At 37.8% G+C, this 12,490-nt stretch overlaps 1 protein-coding gene across 1 annotated transcript in view; it reads left to right on the forward strand.

Moving 5' to 3' along the window:
* Nucleotides 1-12,490, forward strand: part of LOC121736212 (regulator of G-protein signaling loco) — a 99,673-nt gene that overhangs the window by 65,323 nt on the left and 21,860 nt on the right. The window lies entirely within an intron of this gene.

Consider the following 12,490-nt stretch of genomic DNA (forward strand, 5'->3'; position numbering starts at 1 on the left):
AACGCAGTAAAATTGTGTTTTGCTTCAATAAAAATTGTCTCAATCAGACAGCCCAGGCTGTGAACCAAGTAATTCGTCCAATTTGACCCTGAAAGGCTTGTGGGCACCTAAGAACCGAGAAAGGTGACTCTAGAGTCTAGAAGGTGACATGTCGCACACGTCAGTGTAGGTATGTGAGTTGTGACGCGTACATCTGCAGAAATGTTGACACAGTGAGGCTGGCCTCACACAGCCGGAATTTCATAATCGGAAATTCATATTATTAATTCAGAAAGACCGGAATACCATACAATATCGGTACGCTCCACACACATTCTGATTTTTTCGATCGATCTGTAAGAAATAAGAATATGAATTTCCGATTATGAAATTCCGGCTGTGTGAGGCTGAGGCCAGCCTAAAAGTTTTTGGATCTATTATGATTGCACTCTGTCTGAGCTGAGTTATAGCCTATAGAGGACCATTTTTGGCTTCCAGTTCTTTTTTTTTCAGTTGATGTTATTACCTTCGTATTGGCCGTCCTTTAATTAAATATTTGTAGAATGTTGAATAAAAAAACCCTTTTGCATAAAATTCTAATCTAAATGTTATATATTCCCAATGAGTTTTTCTCATCTTGAAAAGGATACAGTGTCAGACATAGACATAATAATTATACACATAATAATTATACAGTTTTAGTCTTAAGTCTAAACCGTAAAACTAAGTAAAAAACTTAATATCTGCAAAGCATTGTTCTTGTCGTGACTTTGACGTATTTTTAACAGTAACAACAGTTTTTCGCACCGAGATGCAGTTAGCGGTAAGAGGTACGGTTCCCACGCGCACCGCTACAGCCAGCCGATACCGTACAGGGCCTCGATACTCAAGCGTGAAATGTCGTTGCGATCGTAAGTTATCTCACTTGTAAAAAAAAAATAGTGTGCAATCGGGATTCGGGCCTCAAGAACTACAAGTGGTTTTGCTGACAAAGGGGTTAGGCCCCGCGTACATTACTTAGCTTCGTTTATTTGTGTATTTCTATGATGCCGTGGTATTTCTCTAAATCGGCCATTCTTCGGCACGAATGGCCGATTTAGAGAAATACCACGTGGCTCTCATGTTTATGTGATACCGTCAACAAGAATATACATAGTATAATTGTCTACCTAATAGCACGTGTTTACCTAGTGCTACAATTCGGTTCGCTATGGACACAGTTGCGAGCGTCTTTTGTTGGCTCGTGCGCGGTGACGTCACAGCATGACGGCGACACTTATGTCAACAGAACACGTCAGGTGCATTGTGTTGACAATGTTTACTCCCGAAAAACACACAACAAAAATACTGTACAGAACATCTTCATGTTCGACCGCCTGAATAGTTGCCGTGCGTACACATATAATGCGATCTTCTTCTTCGAACTTTAGACAACAATCCATATAATACAAAACCACGATAGAAGTGGAAATTAGTTCGGAAAACATCAATTTACCGCTGATTAATCAATATAAAATCACGCTCGTAGTGAAACAGTAGCGCACCAATGGGTGGGTTACTGCAACTGCCAATCATAGCGCAGTATATAGTAGTGCAGCACTTGTATTTTCAAACAAAACACATAATGTAATATTATTGTAATTCAAATGGGTATATGCTTGTTGATGTGAGCTGTGGTCGTCTATCAATACAAAGGCGGTAACGCGTGCCACATTTCAGTAATCCCTCACTAAGCAGCTGTAAAGATAGCAGAATCTCCCTAATTCTCAAATATATTGTGACATGTTTGTTTACAAATGTCACAATGCAGACACGCCCTCGCTTCTGATGTCTATGAGACCGATAACAAAACATATCGAGATACTCGTAATGTTGATTGTTACACAAGTCACAACGAAATTGCGTTAAAATCAACAGTAACTTACAGTTTTTGGTAAAGTACCTCTAAATAATTTGCCTTATATAATTGTGCTACAGTAGAATGCCGTGAGATTTCATGTACTTTACGAGGTAGGCTATTCTGCGACTGACATCGTAACTTCGAGCTCCACGCACCATCAATCATTCATCACTTATTTTCAAACTATTCCTTGCCTTGTTTTTAATTACCAATAATAACGCGGACCATAATATTTTGGCTTCGGGGGATCACTGGTTGGAAACCAGTGAAAGTTTGGAGAATAGTATTTCGGCTGCAACTGATATTGCCGAAATTAACAAAAAATCGGGAGCCATTTGTGTCCAAATTGGAAATTACAGCTCATGACGTTTCCACCGTTGTTGGATATGTGCCTATAACATAAATCATAATATTATATGCTACAACAGTGTTGTTAGTAAGTAATGGTTAAACCAGTGGTTGAAGATTGAGTTGTCTCACACAAATATGTTTACAGGACAATGTGGCATACACTTAAAAAAATGTAATCGTTCTGTTACACGGGGCCTTGGATTTGGGGTTTAAAAAAAAGGTTTTACACAAACACCCCTTTATTTTACTTCACAATAGAATACAATAAAGATTTAGTAACAAGGATATAGTAACGAGGAGAGATTCCTCCAGCAAGACGGCGTGTTGAAGACTGAGGGTCTAACCTCTGGGGACCTAATATATCACTATTGTTTTAGTATATTAGGTTAAGGTTAGGTCAGCTAAGGTTAGGACACCTAAGCACCTTAAGGGTGTATTAGTTCGCATCTTCTCTTACAGTAGGATAGTGTCACCTAGGTAGTTCGGGGTACTGTAGAAACTCATTTTTTTTTCTTTATGTAATAAGGGGGCAAACGAGCAAACGGGTCACCTGATGGAAAGCAACTTCCGTCGCCCATGGACACTCGCAGCATCAGAGGAGCTGCATGTGCGTTGCCGGCCTTTTAAGAGGGAATAGGGTAATAGGGGAGGGTAGGGAAGGGAAGGGAATAGGGGAGGGTAGGAAAGGGAATAGGGTAGGGGATTGGGCCTCCGGTAAACTCAATCACTCGGCGAAACACAGCGCAAGCGCTGTTTCACGCCGGTTTTCTGTGAGAACGTGGTATTGATCCGGTCGAGCCGGCCCATTCGTGCTGAAGCATGGCTATCCACTCATATCTTATGTACTGAATACTGATATTGAGAAAGCACTAACAAATTGTGATTTCTTGTCTATGATTCTCTATGATCGATGTGGATTGTGCTCGATGTAGACATCTGTGTAATCATGGAGGCTAATGTGATTCCTCATCATGACCAAAAGTCGAAAGTCCTTTACAGTTAGATCAAAAGGAAACGAAGCGCAAAGCCTTCCTAAATATATTGACAATAAGTAACTTATCGCACGCTCGTATACGCTGCGATATCTATTAGCTGCACCGATTAACTGATAAGCCAGTATTGTCTCTGCTACCGCGCGTGATACAAGTCGATAACGGTAGTGGTAGTAACTACTAGGTACCATGTCACTGGACTGACAAACATTTTTTAGGCTAGACGGCATATCATTATGTAATATCTTCTTTATAAATTAAAAAAGAGGCTCTCTAAGACTCGCGAATGGCTGAAACGATTCGGCTAATTTTAGTCTTGAAATATTCGCGGCAGTCCTATACGCCAACGAGATATCTCACTCTACACGTTTTCTCGATGTTAACTGGTTTATCTCTTCATCTCTATTGACCCTCACATGACATACATTTTTTCTCGTACGTCTGTCGTCAAAATTAGAGATATTTTTTTTATATGTGCTATTTTTGTCTATATACTAATTACTAACGAACAATATATGAACGAGAAATTTATCTCTCGAGTCTCGACGTACGCATGTTAGCAAAAAAAGATATAATATATCGCTATCGACAATATCACTACGCTCGAGAGTGAGATATCCACGAGATATCTCGTTGGTGTATGCTATACGGCCTGGGAAGGAGGGAAGAAAACGGAAAACCGAAAAAACCTTAAAAGTTTTTTTAATTAAAACATAAATTCTTATTACCCTTCAATTACAGTTTTCATTGTATCTTCATCAACTTGTTGTGCTTGGCTAACCCAAGTGGTTACGAACTTGTAAAGAGGCCTATTCCTCTACGGTCACCAATGCCCAATAGCTATGTCCACACTGTGCACTTTCATCTTCAATTTTCGTCATCAACTTTCATATTGGCGCATTCAATAATTGAATACATCAAGGAACGCAACGCCAATATTGTCATTTTCGAAGTTTTGGATACGGTCAGAGGGCATGCGTCGCGGGTATACCTCACGTTCGCTGTTGACTGCGCTATAACGCATGCCTTTGACGAACAGAAAAAGGCACAGTGTGGACAAAGCTATTGTAAATGTTGCAGCCAGCTTCGTAATCCTAATGGTAATCATGGTTAGTGGTTAGTGGTTACCCAACTTGAAAACAGATCTTAAAATATAAGGAAAATGCCTTTCAAAAAATCTGAATTTTGAAACTATGGTGCCAATGGTTCGGGAGCTAACCCAGCCAAGAACCGGCGTAACTTTTTAGCAACAACAGGGGACATGTTTAAGCCACCTTTTAAGAACGACGCGAACAGCATTCCAATTACATATTTACCGCTGAACGGATTTTCCGCAATTTCTTTACAAAGGTACGCGAAGTGTTCTCACATATTGTGGTTAATAGACGATAATTCGTTCTGTCTCACGCCATTGTCGCCACTGGAAAAGTTCGAGACTTTTCCACTTCAGCGAATTTTATTGTATAATTATGTTATAAAAAGGATAAAAATAAAACTACATCGTCAGTATTGGTTATAAACTCATAAGAAGAAAGGTTTCGCTCGTGAAGTGTTTTTCATCGTTTTGGAATTTAAAGGACATAATATATTGCATACTGCTTTGCGGTAACCACAGAAAAGTAACAAGAATTGACGTGGCTAGTGATAAAGGTTACCTTGGGGTTACTGTTTCAAGATGCCGACACTGGATGTCGCGATATTGGTGAAAGTGGTGCGGGTCGTTGTAAGTCATTTTTGTTAACGTATGTTGAATTGATTTGAATAAATAATAATTTATTCAATTCAATTATTTATCATTTACATTTTACAGAGTAGTTAACATTTTTTTATCAATAATTTGATGTAGTTATTTCTTATGTCAGGACTCAGGTAAATGGTTTTTAATTTTTTCCATGCAGAAAGCATTTTCTTTTGTAAACTTCTAGTAGTTTTGTTGCTACACATGATTTTTTTTTATTTCTTAGAGATCGGCTAGTGATGTCTGATTTTTGGTCGAAAAGGATAATGTTATTTTGTTGTAAATGGCTGATTGTTTAAGGATGTATATAAGGTCAAATTCCGTACTATATCCAATTAAATTATGAAAGTTCTAAATATGTAAAAAATTGGACACCCAGACACTTATTTTTAATTATAATAATTTTTTATAATAGTTTTTTAAAGAACTTTTCGATATTTAATTATTATTGAAAAAAAAGTTGTTGTAATTTGACTACCGCAAATGGCGGCCAAGAAAGCTCGGCAAAGCTATAAATGAAGGTGGCGAAAAAAGGAACTAACGCTGCCACATACAAAAACGACATATTTGACAGTTCTTCTTTACCAGCAGCGCCCCCGCCCAAGTTCATATAAAGTCTTGTCGCACCCTTCGAAGTGGGTTCACCGGTAATTCTGAGGAAATATTTCAAATTAAAATTTATGAAAATACATATAATTCGGACACTTTTGTGGAAATTAGAAACGGGTGAAGTCTGGAAGCCAACTGAACTTGGCCTCTATCGACTAAGACCCAGACTTTTATAGGATATGCTTAGGTCAGCTTATGTCAGCATTGACATTTACAGGGAAAGGACATGACGGGACGCCTGTAAATTTTAAATGGGTCCGAATTTTCTGACATCCACGCAGCATCTTCGAGACAAGTTTTAGTTAACAAAAACCCACTTCAAATGAAAAATTTTTGGTGTACACCAAAAATTGTTCATATTCTAACAATAAAAAACGTACGTACTACAAATGCGGACGTAAGAAGAGGCTGTGTTATTGATATATCACTAGTGTCAAAGAAATCGAGTAGAAACTAGAAAGTATGAAACTTTATCTAGATCCGTTGGAAAACATACGACATATCAGTTTCGCGTTGTTAGTTTGTATCAACTTCTCGGAACTCGATGAAAATAAATACTTTATTTATAGCGAAATGTATTCAGGCATTTGCATTTATAAATATATTTCGTATTAACTATGTAGAGGTTTTACTCAAGGCTACGAATTACGATGAATGATTTCAGAACGCTTGAGTTTCGTCACTTATTTTCGTGAAGACGTAAACTAACATTTGTTTTACATCTAACCAGCGCCAGTGACAGAGGACGATAGTATCTAATTTGGTGCTCTACTACCTAATCACTACATATTATAAAACAAAGTCGCTTTTTTTCTGTCATGTCCCTTTGTTCCCTTTAATCTTTAAAGCTACGCAACGGATTTTGATGGTTCTTTCGGTGTTAGATAGCCCATTTTTCGAGGAAGGCTATAGGCTATATATTTTATCACGCTAAGACTAATAGGAGCAAAGAAATAGAGGAAATTGTGGAAAAAACGGGGAAAATTATTTGAAAGGGCCAACTTGAACGCGCTAATCTCAGGAACTACTGGTCCGATTTGAAAAATTATTTCATTGTTAGATAGCCCATTTATTGAGGAAGGCTATAGGCTATATTTTATCACGCTAAGACTAATAGGAGCAAAGAAATAGAGGAAAATGTGGAAAAAACGGGGAAAATTAAAAAACTACTGGTCTGATTTGAAAAATTATTTCATTGTTAGATAGCCCATTTATTGAGGAAGGCTATAGGCTATATTTTATCACGCTAAGACTACTAGGAGAATGTGGAAAAAACGAGGGAAATTATTTGAAAGGGCTTATCGCGCGAACTACTGGAGCAATTTTTATGTTATTTGGTACAAATATTAGAAGTAGACCACGTGAAGGATCATAGGCTATCGATTTTAATCATTTTTTCAGAGGCTATATATTTTATACCCGTGCAACGCCGGGGCGGGTCGCTAGTCGTGGATAAAATAGCTTAAATGTTTACAATGTGTATAGCTGTGAAACAATAGGGATGATGACAAGGTCAAAGATTAGCGAATTTTATTAGTAAAATAAAGAAATCACGGTAAAAAATAAGTGTTCCCAAAATTTCAGCTTGATAGCATTTGTATTTTTTTTACATAATATATAACAGCTGCAGTCACGAGCTGTGATAGCTTGACTGACGAGCTAGCGAGTTGACGTATAGCTGATAGGTAGTACGTAGCAGTTGATTCATTATACTACTAATTACTTCGTCATAACCAGTTACATCATTTGGTCGCTGTTAAGCATATATTATGTATAAGTTAACCCACAATTGACTTATTTTTTGAGTTATGCTGGATTTACACGGGTCGATTTTAGTCGCGCGGCAAGTGACCAGTCGAATCGCCTGTCCAAGCCGAATATAGCCACCCCATTTACACATTCTACAAAAATCGCCTGTGCCGCCCGAGGTCTGCGCTAGCTACAGTACCGACAAACTATGTATTTGCAGCAAGCGACTGAGCGTTTGCACGGTCGATTTTAGTCACCAGCCGCATGCGGCCATTGGCCGTACGGTTTTGGGGCTTGCGGGCTGCGGCCTTAGCCGCATGCGGCGTAGTCGAATTGCCATTTAGACGGTCAATTTTCGCCGTGCGGCGTTAATCGTGCGGCTTTAGTCACCCGTGTAAATCCAGCATTATGAATCAAAAGCAGGTCTTGTTCTAATGATTTAAGAACATAACTGCATTTATAACTCAATACGTAATTTTTTGTGAGTCGATACACAAATGCTTAACAGTGTCCAGTTGGGAGTAGGGTGTCTCCTTACTGTTGCGAGCAGTCCATCTTGGTCTAATTTACTTCAAAAGAGTTATTTTCCCATTTTAGCGATTTTGTTATATTTCCGTTGTCTTGTATAATATATTACATATTCTATAGATCCTTATTCCCAATCTCTTTGTTTTCCTAATGCCTCGTCTCCCTTTCCAGTTTTTTGCAGAACTTCATCCAACTTCTCACTTACTTGTTTGTCTCTTTCTGTTCTGAAGTCCAAGTCAGGATGATGTATTTTTAAAAATTTCGGATCAAACAAAATCAAAACACAACACAAAACAAAAATAATTCTGCTACTGATGTTTACACTCATTATAATATGTATTTCTGGAGTAAATAATTGTGTCACCCACTCTAGTCCTGACGTCACGACGGGCCTGAATTAATGACACGGTCCCACTCAGAAGTCAGAAGTAGGCGCCAGCCGTCATTGTATATAGAGCCAAGTGTGTCGGGATATAATAGTTGTGGGTTCTATACAGAGTGTAATAAAACTAAGTGATAATACTTATCTTGTGTGTATCGTGTCACCATGTAGCAGCGCTGAAAGAGTAACTTTATTTTAAACTTTTGATGGACAAAATCCTGTCGCTGGAGAGCTTGCCCATATAAATCACAAAAAATTGCTTCTTCAGCGCTGCCACTTTCACAGTGAACTCTCTACACCCTATAGTATTATCACTTAGTTTTGTTACACTGTGTATAATAATTATATTATGATGTTCGAGTTACAAATATGTAGTACGTTTTTAATTATACGTCCTACACCGATTTGGGTTGAGTACCTAAATGGTTTGTAGAAAACATGACCGACTATTCTTCTTTTAATTTAATCTTTTACTGTCTTACGGCCGTTCCCAATATTTGATCTATCTCTGGTTTTGCCCTACTAGAGATAGGAATAGCTCACATTACGGCCATTCCCAATATTTGATCTATCTCTGGTTTTGCCCTACTAGAGATAGGAATAACTCACATTAGACATTAGAGACATATTTTATGTCAATTGTGAGCTATTCCTATCTCTAGTAAGGCAAAACCAGAGATAGATCAAATATTGGGAACGGCCGTTAGACATTAGAGACATATATTTTATATCAATTGTGAGCTATTCCTATCTGTAGTAGGGCAAAACCAGAGATAGATCAAATATTGGGAACGGCCGTTAGTTGGTCAGGGGGACGGATGATCGACGAAAAAAATTACGCGCAGGATTTTTTACGTACATTTAACGCATTTTAGTAAAATCACTTTTCCTGGCTTTAGGAGGATTATAAAAATTAATTAGATCTACAAGTTAAAATACGATTGCTCAAAGATAAATCTTAATAATATGTCAAATTAGTTACCTAAGTAATTTCAAAACGTAAGGGTTAGCTTTAGAAGTAATAAAACAAAGGAACCCTACCTTTTGTGCGATGAATACAATACAAGTCGAATCGTCATGATAGTACTCCGAAATTGGCGCATCCATTGTATACAGAACCCTGCGACATGCGTCAGCGCCCGCGCACATAATCGGGGATGTCCTTATTGGCCGCCGCTCGCTTCCACTTGGACCACTGCCAGAGCGGGGACATCAGGCGTGTGGTCCAAGTGTGTTGTTTCTGTGGTTGTCATACTTCTTGAGATTCTTATTCAGTATATATTTTATACAAAATGTTTTGTAAATCTCGTTACTACTGGTGCATACCACCTTCGGGAACTTTGTGCAGTATCATTATGAAATCAATAACTTTATGATATGCTTTGATATATACACACGTTCTTTACCAACTTATTTAAATTATGAAATGAAAGATTTGAACGCTTTCTGGGACCCTACTGTAAAGGCGTATTTATTGACCTAATAAATGAATTTTGAACTTAAGTCTTGTCACCTCCCATCGGTACTTATACCAAGCTCATTTTTATTACGAGTATTTCTCCCATGGTTATCTATTTTAATATCAAAACTCTTACATGTCCTGTAAAACCCTGAAATTATACTAAGGCCAAACGTTTGAGTGTTAACCTGACCCTGACACAATATGTGCATCCATCAACGCGTCTCGGCCTCGATCGCATAGTTCAGATAATGGATATCTCTGAGAAAGATAAAATATCGATTCCAGAGCATTGCCAAATTGTTTACGCTCATTGAAGGTGAGATTTAAAAGCTGTTCCTGTGTTTATGACTGACTAGATGACGCCGGCAACTCCGTTGCGCCAAAATTCGTTTATCGCGCAAGAACCGTACATTTTTCCGGGTCAAAGAGTTCCTTTCTCGGGACTTAAAGTATCTCCATACCAAACAGCAAAACCGGTTAAGCGGTTTTAAGCGTGAAGAGGTAACAGACAGCCACACGTTCGCTTTTATAATATTAAGTAAGTGTGGATAGCTAGCGTCAGATGGCAATAATTTTCGAGTCTTACTAAAGTCACCATTGTTTCATTGTATTTCATAGTAGAAAGCCCGCAGCCTGCCTTTTTCGGATTACCCTGTAGTCTCTGGTCGCGTAAGGTTTTCGCTCGTGGTTTGGGACACGCGTCACCGGAAGACGTACTGCGTATTGTCATTGTGATTCGCGACGGATCGGAAACCCTCCCGCCGGCTCAGTCCGCGACTTGGCGCTGGCGTTGCCGCGCGTCCTGTGCTCGGTGCAGATACACTTTCCTACACGAGTACTCGCAAAGTGTTTGAGCGCAAGTGTACGACCCAAAGTGCAATTTGGACGCAAGTGTACTCCCAAAGAGCAGTTTAGACGCAAGTGTACTCGCAAAGTGTAGTTTCTGCCCAAGTGTAGCTTTCTTTAGTCCTTGCTGTTGAAGTGTTTCACTTGAACCTCCTATTATCCCGTGTTTATTACGTTTGTACTTTTCAAGTGTTAATAAATACACTTGTACTTCAATGACAAGACTAGAATATAAGTGTGAAAATATAATCAATAAGTGAATATCTGTGGATCCGTGTGTGTGAATACCCCGCAAGGTTGTATTCATTTAGACATGGTCGTGTGGTACATTCCGGAATGGAAGGAGGTATTGTGTATATTCAATACATAACTACTGCTGCTTGAACTCTATCGCTATTATAATAAGGACGATATTACACCAATTGTCAATTGTGCAATAGCCTCATAACTTTTTCCCTTATTTATTTAACATCGTATCATCTTTTATCTTACAACCCAAATATATGCACCATTTATCATAATCTTGGTAAATGTGGAAGTTGTTAAAAATATAGTTCAGGCCACGACATAATGTTTATCATAAGTTACCTAAATCATAAATGTAAAAATAAAAAAATAAAAAGTCGACAAGATTAGAAATAGGCCAAAAATCAACATTAAGCCAATTAAATTAATATGAATCTTAAAATAAACTAAGTCCGTCTCAACATGTTTTGTGTAATTGATGACAGTCAATAAACTGTAATAGCAACACGAATAACGGATAAACAATTACAAAGTTATCCGGATATGAGTTTCCGGGCGCGTGTATCGCAATCCGGTAAAATTTGCACAATTTGTTGCAATTACAACTATGTATAAAAAATTAGAAGTCATGTATTATAAAGCGAATAATTATTATTTTACAGGCAAAGACAGGCTGGTCTTGAATAGTCAATAGTTATATGCTGCGTAAATCTCTTGTCTTATTTTAATTAGCCCTAATTCTCTTGTTTTACGGCTAATTTATAAAAGTTGACGCAAATGCGACGCTATCCGGCTCAAAGGACCAATATTTTTAATGATCAGTTATCGGTGAAATATTACTATTCAGGGATATTTTTGATTATTAATCATATTAAGATTTAAATTATTAGTATTATTAAGATTTAAATTATGTCTAGGAGTAGGAACAAAAAAAAATTTTGAAACCGGAAATATAAAATTTCATTTGTCCAAAAAATTTTACAAATAAAAAATTTGCAAATAAAAAAATACACCGTGCATACAAATGTTATATTTACTATGTTATGTCCTCTGTCAAGCCACTTTACTATCTTCACAGAAAAGGGCGAAAGTTTCCTGAACTTTCATATACATTTTTTTATCGGAAACGTGAAACAATAAAGATACAATCTACAATACACGTTATCGCACTGTGCACACAGTTGACTGTAGATAGCTCTCGTCAGGTTTTCCTAGGACTTGACAGCCTGACAGTGATGACACCATGCACCACGAGGTTGGTGGATGCTCGTCACACTGGTGGTTGATATAGTCGTAGAGATTGTCAGCAAAGGGAGATTTGCACTTATTGGATGCAAAAATCGATTTGTTGCGCAAAAATTAACCAATTATTTTGAAATGAAACGAATTATTTCAAATGGTGTCCTGGAATAAAAGGGGAAAGCTAATTCAGATAATACTCGTATTGTATAAGACATAGACATAAACTATTGACCACATTTTGGCCAAAATGTTACCACTTACCCAACAGTAACTCGACTTGGAGTCTCAAGCTTAGTAGCTGCTAGAAGGTATATGTAATTGATTGTACTGTCGGTTCTTGGTGGAAATTCATGTTGTACACTAATAAAACACACTTTTCTTGCACTTTTTCCACTATATTAAGATATTATTATAACTTTTAACAAATAACACGACCGGTTTCGAAATTATTCATCATCAGGTGTAA

Source organism: Aricia agestis, chromosome 18, assembly GCF_905147365.1.
Source record: "Aricia agestis chromosome 18, ilAriAges1.1, whole genome shotgun sequence".
Classification (NCBI taxonomy): Eukaryota; Metazoa; Arthropoda; class Insecta; order Lepidoptera; family Lycaenidae; genus Aricia; species Aricia agestis.